This window comes from Oncorhynchus mykiss, chromosome 3 (genome assembly GCF_013265735.2).
Source record: "Oncorhynchus mykiss isolate Arlee chromosome 3, USDA_OmykA_1.1, whole genome shotgun sequence".
Taxonomy (NCBI): domain Eukaryota; kingdom Metazoa; phylum Chordata; class Actinopteri; order Salmoniformes; family Salmonidae; genus Oncorhynchus; species Oncorhynchus mykiss.
The window spans coordinates 65,559,433-65,569,803 of NC_048567.1; positions in this window are offsets into that span (position 1 = coordinate 65,559,433).

A 10,371-nucleotide genomic window follows, 5' to 3' on the forward strand; every position below is an offset into this window, starting at 1 on the left:
CAGAAGAATGTTGTTTGTTAACGTTCTCTGAACTACCAATGTCAAACCAGTTGGAGAATGTTCTTAGAACATTACTATTACCTAAAATTGAAATTAAATGTAATCGTGTTTGAACTTTTAGGAAAAGTCCTGTTAAAGTAATGAAAGTTCCATAAATGTGCTGAGAATGTTCCGAAGCCAAGCACCTATCCTGAACAATTCCCAGAAAGTTGTGGGAAGGTTGTATACAAAATAACCATAGGACAACCACGCTCTCATCAAGATATCAGAAATATATGGTTCTCAGAACGTTATGTGCTAGCTGGGTTCATACTGCTCCCTAAACTGTCACAATATTTTCAGGTTGTTTTCAGGGTTCTTTCGATGTTCAAAGAAAGGTTGGTTGGTAGTGTTCAGCACTCTGGGCAGCTCTCATGCGGGACAAGGGGTAACTTTTAAATGTCTTTGGACAAAAGTAGTACAGTGTATTCCGTAGGTGTGTGTGTGTGTTTCTCAGGCCTGTCTGTTAGGCCTGTGTGTGTTAATGCCATCTGTCTGAGACACCAAGGGAGACTTCTCTGTCACGTCAGTTAGTTTTACAGGAGAGCCCAAGGCACAGAGCCAGTCTCTCTAAAGTCCTGCCAGCATCTATCTACGCTGGACATCAGCCCTACTCCAGCCTCTATATATAAATCAGATAGAACAGATCTCCCTATAGTTCTACTCGATTCAAATCTATTTGTCTGCCTCTCCTTATCCAAAGTGAAAGTATAAAGCTGACAATAAACCTTTTATGTCCTCTTATCTTAGTCCACTTTTTTACTGGGATGAATATTTGTGCGTGCCTCTAGAGACAGACAGGATGAAAGCAGACATGAACGACTTGAAAGACATGATGACGCCTGACTCGTTATAACTTTGGCATTCGTTGTAAATATCCTGGAATGAATCTGTCAGATCATCCAAAATCCAGCAAGTTTCACTCCCAATTTTTTGATTTAGTATGCCTATGAAATAAGAGCAGGATAACAATGCTCCAGCACCCCTCTGTCTCTTTGTCTCTCTCTCTCTCTCTGTCTTTCTCTCTGTCTGTCTCTCTCTCTGTCTCTCTCTCTGTCTCTCTGTCTCTCTGTCTCTCTGTCTCTCTGTCTCTCTGTGTCTTTGTCTCTCTCTTTCTCTCTCCAACTTTCCAAGACTTTCCATGTCCTCTGGGCTAATTTGGGAGGCTTCAGGGTCAATCAGTTGCTGCTGAAATCTGAATCCACTTTGACATCTCCCCTAATCAACTCTCTGTATACTCCACTCGCACATTATGCAAACTACTATGCGATACGCTGGACAATTTGACTCATTGGACCTCTGCCAACTCATACACTGTACAAGTGATGTGCTCTGTTTGTCCACATCTGTCTTGGACTTTTTTTGGTCTGGATTATTGATGCAGTCTCAAACCCAGGTCTGACTGCATCAACTACAGTTTATTTGGCCCAGCATGTTGGCTAGTCTGGGATCTTTAGTGCTTAAGCTGGAGCTGCCAATATTTTCTGAAGTCTGACTACCTCTGAGAGAACGCAGTCATCTGGGATATAACAATCTGACCGTGATTGAGTTTTTAGTCCATTTCTAAGCACAGAGCTCATTGTCGTTTCACTCTCTAATAGTCTAGCACTTGAATATCTCTGGCTTTATACTCATGGCGGTGCGAAGGCATCAATCTCAAGCATGGTTCACGCGTTACGTTGCAATGCGATGTTGTGCTACAGTAATTTATCACAGGACTGAGAGAAAACCCACCTGATGAAAATCAACCAGTCAATTTGTTACAGCTGCACACAGAGACAGAAAGGCCATTTTTCAGAGCCCAATCACTCCCACGTCTCCACAAGTATATTTAGCTCAAAGAGGCAGAGGGAAGTAAATATGTTTTACTGGTTTTCTCTGTTTAACGATATGCAGCAGATGTGGAGGAAAGGCATGGGAACTCCGGCTTTTATGATGGCCCTGTTAGTGAAAAACTAATGACAAGGAACCAACGAGTCCTGTGACCTTTACTGAAGGGGTCAAAGTGGCATTGTTTCAGCAATTTTCAATATTATATGAGTTTGGGACCTTGGTTATGGCCCCCCTAAATTTAAAAAGAAATGAGTCAACAGCTGTTTTGTTATGAAGACAAATCTGTTATGCCGCTTTGGGTTCAACAGGGGAGTCGATGTTTTGTGTGTATGTATTTGGAACCAAAAGTGGTCCCAAATCCCACCCTCCGGCTTCCACCAAAAGCTGTCAATCTCCTTTAATGCTAAAAAGATGAGCGATCACATGCTACACGCTACACACTCATACGCTACAGGCTTCGGCACAGCCTCTGAAGCCTGCCGATCTCTCCCCTCCAGAAAATAGAACCAGGGTGACAGAGACAAAAGCATATTTGCCAACTAGAAAGTGGCGCCAGATTTGCTTTACACAATTTTCTGTTTTATTAAACAAAGCATGAAATCCCCCAAATCAGCAATATCAGATGGCAAATCAAAAACATGAGCGTTAAAGAATGTTGGAGAATGGACTTGTGGAAGGATGCAGTGCTCTGGTATGGTTTACCATACCGAGCCAGAGAACGGGAGTTTCATTTAACCATTGGGTTAGTAACAGGCCTCCCAACACCGTCACACAGCCAGAAAGGAAGGCTCAGCTTCAGCAATAAAACAGGCAGCCAGAAGCACCCTGCACCAGGCTGCTGGGGGTGAAAATGAGATGCCACGTTGCTCTGTAGAGACACATCGATGCTCTTGGAATGAATATGCAGTTGAACTTGTTTTGAGTTTCACACTCTAAACGTGGTATTGAGGAGAACATGAACCCACATGTGCATTAGCGCATTAGTGCAGTGTAAAGAAAATGTGTTATTGGCTTATCCCATTACAAATTTAAGTTGTGTTTGATTGAATACCAGTCCCCAGTATGGTGTGTAACAGGTGGAGAGAGAAAAATGGCGCTGACAGGTTAACACGCTCTGAAGGGATGTTATATTTTCTCTCTCTCTCTCTCTCTCGCTCTCTCTCTCTCTTTCTCTCTCTCGTTTCCCTCTCCTCACCTTCTGTGCTGCAGCAGATCTACCTGGTCAGACCTCACTTGGATCTCTTATAGTACACTACAATCAATGTCCCCCAACCAGCTGCCTACTATGGCAGTCGACACCCCCAACCCCTCCACCTCACCACCCCACGTCTCACTGGCAGGTGAGGACAAAGTTCCTGCAGAGAGACAGAGTGTGCATGTGGCATCAGGTTTAACAAGCTGTCACTAGGCCTCAGAAGATGGAGAAATGATGATGATGGTGTGTGTGTGTGTCTGTGCGGGCTGCTCCAAAACACAGGACAGCAGAGGAAGACCTGTTTCCAGTTAAAAGCAGAAGCCCCCACAACAAAGGAATCGGCTGGGGGAGTCGTAACGAGAGGAATATCATTTTTCTTGGCCTGTGATCTGCCACTCTAGTGTTTCACTTTCAAAGCGCTGCTCGCTGGCAAAAGTCCTCGGTGCTGAATCTCTGTTGGAAGGAAGGAAAGCTCCCATCCACCCGCTACGTTTTTCCAAGGAGAAAAACAATCCAATCTGCTCCTCCTATTCAGCCTGGCTCCGTGATAAAGACAGGATACAGAATAAAGGAAGCAGCAGGGTTGTTTGAGGCCAATATATCCCCTCTCCGCGGTCTTGGCTCAGCCAGAGAGCATCCTGGGGTAATCCTCAGATGAAGTGTTTAAGGCCACTGGGCTCTTTGTCTGGTTAAGACGTCTTAGAGGATTCCCTTCCTCAGACTCAGAGAGACAGAGGTTGGGTGGTTGGTTGGAGCCCCCCGGGGTTGCAGCCAGAGCTGCACTAAGTCAGGCGTGACCTCAGCTTCCGTCTGTCAGAGCCTACATCCTGGTTATGTCATTAGCATAGAAATAGAGTCACTAGGAGTGGTGTGTGTTGATGGATGCCAAGGGAAACCTTCCCCATTCATCTTTTGTCTCTGTTTCATAAATTTGCTTAAATTCACAAGAGGCTGAATGTATCTCACCAGAGAAAGCATCCCAGCGAACGAAACAGCGCCCCTCTGTCTCAGTATGTGTAGCCCGTCTTTCTGATGCTGTCTGGCCGAGAAGAGTATGACATTGTTTTCACCTGTAGCATTGAATGGAAGGGAAGCCATCAAACATTTGGCCTCCCTTGATAAAACAAATATAAAATAATAGCCAATCAGCTTTGAGCTAAACTGAGTGAGCTCAGCTGTGAATGGTCCTGGCTCACCAAAAAAAGTGTCAATTTTTGGATTTGGCTTCACACCAATCACATCACATCAGAAGCCAAACGTCATTGACAGAAAATGAATGGTTGCATCTGGTTGAGTCATTGTCTTCCGGTGACTAGCTAGCTAAAATCGCCTCTTTCCTAAATTATCCATGGATGGAGATAGGGATTTGGACATGCGGTTTTACTTAATTCTCAGTACTGACCAATGATTATAACGGTGATTCTGATCCAACCATAATTTCATACATTGTGAGCCTGAATGGATGGAAGCTCAACATGTAGCTAGTACACTATTGTTAACTAGCTGGCCTGGTGCATCGTTGCCCATTACAGGAAATTAGGATAGCAAGCAAGGATTTTAGCCATGTAGCCTAGGACTACAAAAACTACACTTGTGTACTGCATGACAGAGTCAAAGACCGTTTAGGAAACATGAAAGAGGAGGATGGCATTGGAGTTTGGCATAGGGGTCCTGTGTGGCTTAGGTGGTAGAGCATGACACTTCCAATGCCAGGGTTGTGGGTTAGATTCTCAAGGGGGACCAGAACAAATGAAAATGTATGTACTCACTATTGTTAGTTGCTCTGGATAAGAGTGTCTGCTAAATTACTAAATTAAAAAATGAGTTTCTCTACAAGTAGGGTGAGTCAACTTGTTTTTGTACTTGCATGCACGCACGCATCCACACATACAAACACACACACACACACACACACACACACACACACACACACACACACACACACACACACAAATCAGTACCATGGACAGCCACACCATGTTTAGCTTACATTGATTGGACTAAATCGTTTTTGGTATCTTTTAGTTGTCAAAGTATTAGACTAAGCAGAGGTGATTTGATGATGAAATGGTGCTTTAATAGTGGAGGCAGCGCCTGTTTTCTTCGCGACTTGCGGTAACTCTTCGTGGTTCAAAATCAATAGTAGTTTAGTGGTCAGAAAAACATGAACTTACTTGACCATGCTGTAGGTCATGTAACTGTTTGTTACCTGCAATATGTTTTGTGGACTTTTGTGGACCGGACAGATGTTGCTCTAATGAAACAAAGGTGTGGTTGAATTCATTCTGCAACTGTGTTATTGTCTCGGCCTTAGACCTATATATCACGGTGTCAAAGCATATGAACTAACAGGTTATAGAGTAAACAACGCAAATATCACAACACATAGGTTGTAATATGGCTTTTCCCCCATGGCTTTGCTTCCCCTGTGATTTTATCCACGCATCACTACTGGTCGCCAGATGAGCAACTGACTTTCATTGTTGCTCTTCGACAGAATCCTACTTACTCTAAATTGACTAGCTGGTCCATTTCTATACTGATGAATAATAATAATGATCACAAAGCCTGACTTAGGAAAGGAACTGTGGGTAAGTAAATGTTGAATGCCTTCAATACTCAGAGAAAGATTTGGACTTCTCTTTGAGAGAGGGTGAGGGGGGGGGGGGGGGGGTGGAGCTCATGTGTTGACCAGATCTGAGGTTTTGACTCTATGCCCGCCGTCGTTTGGAGTGAGGGATATTATTCATTGACTTGGTATTTATGAGCGGAAGGAAAAGCGTCTTTGATAGAGAACCTCTCCACTGCTGCTCCAGAGCAGAGATACTCATGTCCTGAACCTCCTGGCTCTTCCCCTCTTCATCTGTATCTTTATCCCCATTTAACTCTTGGTTAGAGCCTTTGCTGTTCTGGTATTCTGCTAGCCTGATGCTGAGTATGGTAACGTAAAATGGACTGAAGTGAAGCCACTGTGTTTGTCAAAAATGGGTGCTGACAGACTTGGAGATTTGGTACAAACAGTCCTCATACCAACAACCCAGCAAACATATCCACATTGGTACGACGTGGGCCCAATGCGGTCTAAAATATTAGTCCCATGTCTAAGCCAACATTGGGCCAATGCACTTCAGCTTTACGTTGGTCCCCAAGGAATTTTCCCAGTGTGGCCAGCTCATATCTGGTGAAGGCAGCCCTCACTTTGCCTGAAATAAGCCCATCTTTTCCCAGCAAACATTTACATTTTAGTCATTTAGCATATGCTTTTAGCCAGAGTTAAGTACCTTGCTCAAGGGCACATTGGTAGATTTTTCAACTAGTCAGCTTAGGGATTCGAACCAGTAACCTTTCAGTTAGTGGTCCAATGCACTAGGCTACCTGCCGCCCACATTGGCATGATGTGGGCCCAATGCGGGCTAAAATATTGACCACATGTAGGCTGCTCACATTGGGCTGATGCGCTTTTTCTATTTAATAGAAATGTCTTTATTTCTCATTTATTCATTACAATTAATTCAATGCATAAATTCCCTAATTTTCAATGGTCGGTGACAGTGTCTCGTGAAAGACTCTCATAAGGCCTTGTGTCAATCGAGAACTGTTGACTAAATCAGTTGTTCTCACATCTCTCCTCAGGAACCCCCAGGTGTTCTAGGGCCAGCACACCTGATTCAACTGAATTAATACAACAACAACAATATAATATGGCTAACCAGAATAAAAAGCCTTGTATGGTTCTTCAGAAGGATCTACAAAGAACCTTTGAGATTGAGGGTTCTTTATACAGTGCCTTGCGAAAGTATTCGGCCCCCTTGAACTTTGCGACCTTTTGCCACATTTCAGGCTTCAAACATAAAGATATAAAACTGTATTTTTTTGTGAAGAATCAACAACAAGTGGGACACAATCATTAAGTGGAACAACATTTATTGGATATTTCAAACTTTTTTAACAAATCAAAAACTGAAAAATTGGGCGTGCAAAATTATTCAGCCCCCTTAAGTTAATACTTTGTAGCGCCACCTTTTGCTGCGATTACAGCTGTAAGTCGCTTGGGGTATGTCTCTATCAGTTTTGCACATCGAGAGACTGACATTTTTTCCCATTCCTCCTTGCAAAACAGCTCGAGCTCAGTGAGGTTGGATGGAGAGCATTTGTGAACAGCAGTTTTCAGTTCTTTCCACAGATTCTCGATTGGATTCAGGTCTGGACTTTGACTTGGCCATTCTAACACCTGGATATGTTTATTTTTGAACCATTCCATTGTAGATTTTGCTTTATGTTTTGGATCATTGTCTTGTTGGAAGACAAATCTCCGTCCCAGTCTCAGGTCTTTTGCAGACTCCATCAGGTTTTCTTCCAGAATGGTCCTGTATTTGGCTCCATCCATCTTCCCATCAATTTTAACCATCTTCCCTGTCTCTGCTGAAGAAAAGCAGGCCCAAACCATGATGCTGCCACCACCATGTTTGACAGTGGGGATGGTGTGTTCAGCTGTGTTGCTTTTACGCCAAACATAACGTTTTGCATTGTTGCCAAAAAGTTCAATTTTGGTTTCATCTGACCAGAGCACCTTCTTCCACATGTTTGGTGTGTCTCCCAGGTGGCTTGTGGCAAACTTTAAACAACACTTTTTATGGATATCTTTAAGAAATGGCTTTCTTCTTGCCACTCTTCCATAAAGGCCAGATTTGTGCAATAACGACTGATTGTTGTCCTATGGACAGAGTCTCCCACCTCAGCTGTAGATCTCTGCAGTTCATCCAGAGTGATCATGGGCCTCTTGGCTGCATCTCTGATCAGTCTTCTCCTTGTATGAGCTGAAAGTTTAGAGGGACGGCCAGGTCTTGGTAGATTTGCAGTGGTCTGATACTCCTTCCATTTCAATATTATCGCTTGCACAGTGCTCCTTGGGATGTTTAAAGCTTGGTAAATCTTTTTGTATCCAAATCCGGCTTTAAACTTCTTCACAACAGTATCTCGGACCTGCCTGGTGTGTTCCTTGTTCTTCATGATGCTCTCTGCGCTTTTAACGGACCTCTGAGACTATCACAGTGCAGGTGCATTTATACGGAGACTTGATTACACACAGGTGGATTGTATTTATCATCATTAGTCATTTAGGTCAACATTGGATCATTCAGAGATCCTCACTGAACTTCTGGAGATAGTTTGCTGCACTGAAAGTAAAGGGGCTGAATAATTTTGCACGCCCAATTTTTCAGTTTTTGATTTGTTAAAAAAGTTTGAAATATCCAATAAATGTCGTTCCACTTAATGATTGTGTCCCACTTGTTGTTGATTCTTCACAAAAAAATACAGTTTTATATCTTTATGTTTGAAGCCTGAAATGTGGCAAAAGGTCGCAAAGTTCAAGGGGGCCGAATACTTTCGCAAGGCACTGTATAACCATTCTCCATGAAGGTTATTTAAAGAACCATAAAACAGGGTTCAATATAGCCCCAGAATAGGTTGTAACATTAGCAGAACCCTTTTTCGGTGCTATATAGAATATTTTATGAAGGCTCTTTCTAGAATCATAAAGGTTCTACTTAAAACCTTATGAGCATGGTTCTTTATAGAACCTTCAAAAATGGTTATACAGTGCCTTTAGAAAGTATTCATACCCCTTCACTTATTCCACATTTTGTTGTGTTACAGCCTGAATTCAAAATGGAGTCAATCGATATTTTTGCCCTTTAACGTCAAAGTGAAAACATGTTTTTAGACATTTTTGCCAATTAATTGAAAATAAAATGCAGAAATATAAATTTTACATAAGTATTCACACCCCTGAGTCCATACATGTTAAAATTGCATATTGCAGCGATTACAGCTGTGAGTCTTTCTGGGTAACTCTCTAAGAGCTTTCCACACCCGGATTGTACAATATTTGCACATTATATTTTTTCAATTCTTCAAGCTCTGTCAAGGTGGTTGTTGATCATAGCTAGACAGACATTTTCAAGTCTTGCCATAGATTTTCATGCCGATTTAAGTCAAAACTGTAACCATGCCACCAAGGAACATTGAATGTCATCTTGGTAAGCAACACCAGTATATTTGGCTTTAGGTTATTGTCCTGCTGAGATCAATTTGTCTCCCAGTGTCTGTTGGAAAGCAGACTGAACCAGGTTTTCCTTTAGGACTATACCTGTGCTTAGCTCTATTCCTTTTGTTTTTATCCTAAAAAACTCCATAGTCCTTGCCGATGACAAGCATACCCACAACATGATGCAGCCAGTATCATGCTGGTAGTGAGTGATTTGTTGTGTTGGATTTGCCCCAAACATAACGATTTGTATTCAGGACATGAAGTAAATTTCTTTGCCACATTTTTAGGTGTTTTACTTTAGTGCCTTGTTGCAAACAGGATGCATGTTTTGTAATATTTTTTATTCTATACAGGCTTCTTTCTTTTCACTCTGTCAATTAGGTTAGTATTGTGGGGTAACTACAATGCTGTTGATCCATCTTTAATTTTCTCCTATCACAGCCATTAACTCTATACCTGTTTTATTGTCACCGTTGGTCTCATTGGTTAAATCCCTGAGCGGTTTCCTTCCTCTCCAGCAATTGAGTTAGGAAGGACGCCTGTATCTTTGTAGTGACTGGGTGTTTTGAGACATTATTCAAAGTGTAATTAATAACATCACCATGCTCAAAGGGATATTCCGTTTTTTTTTACCCATCTACCAATAGGTGCCCTTCTTTGAGGGCATATTGGAAAACCTCCCTGGTCTTTGTGGTTGAATCTGTGTTTGAAATTCACTGCTCGACTGAGGGACATTACAGATAATTGTATGTGTGGGGTACAGAGATGAGGTAGTCATGATAAAAACTATTATTGCACACAGAGGGAATCCATGAAACTTATTGTGTGACTTGTTAAGCACATTTTTACTCCTGAACTTATTTAGGCTTGCCATACCAAATGGGTTGAATACTTATTGAATCAAGACAGTTCAGCTTTTCATTTTGAATCATTTGTAAAAACTTATAAAAACATAATTTCACTTTGGCATTATGGGGTATTGTATGTAAGCCAGTGACACAAAATCTCAAAGTAATCCATTTTAAATTCAGGCTGTAACACAACAAAATGTGGAACAAGTCAAGAGGTGTGAATACTTTCTGAAGGCACAAGGGATCTGCTATGGTTACAAGCCATAACCCTTAATTGGCACTATATAGAAACATGTTGTGTGTGTGTAGCTCTACAAAACATGCCGTTAAAGACATACTCCAGTACAGCTTTGATTAATATGATATCAAAATATCAGCCATGTGTTATTGCTGTTGTTATA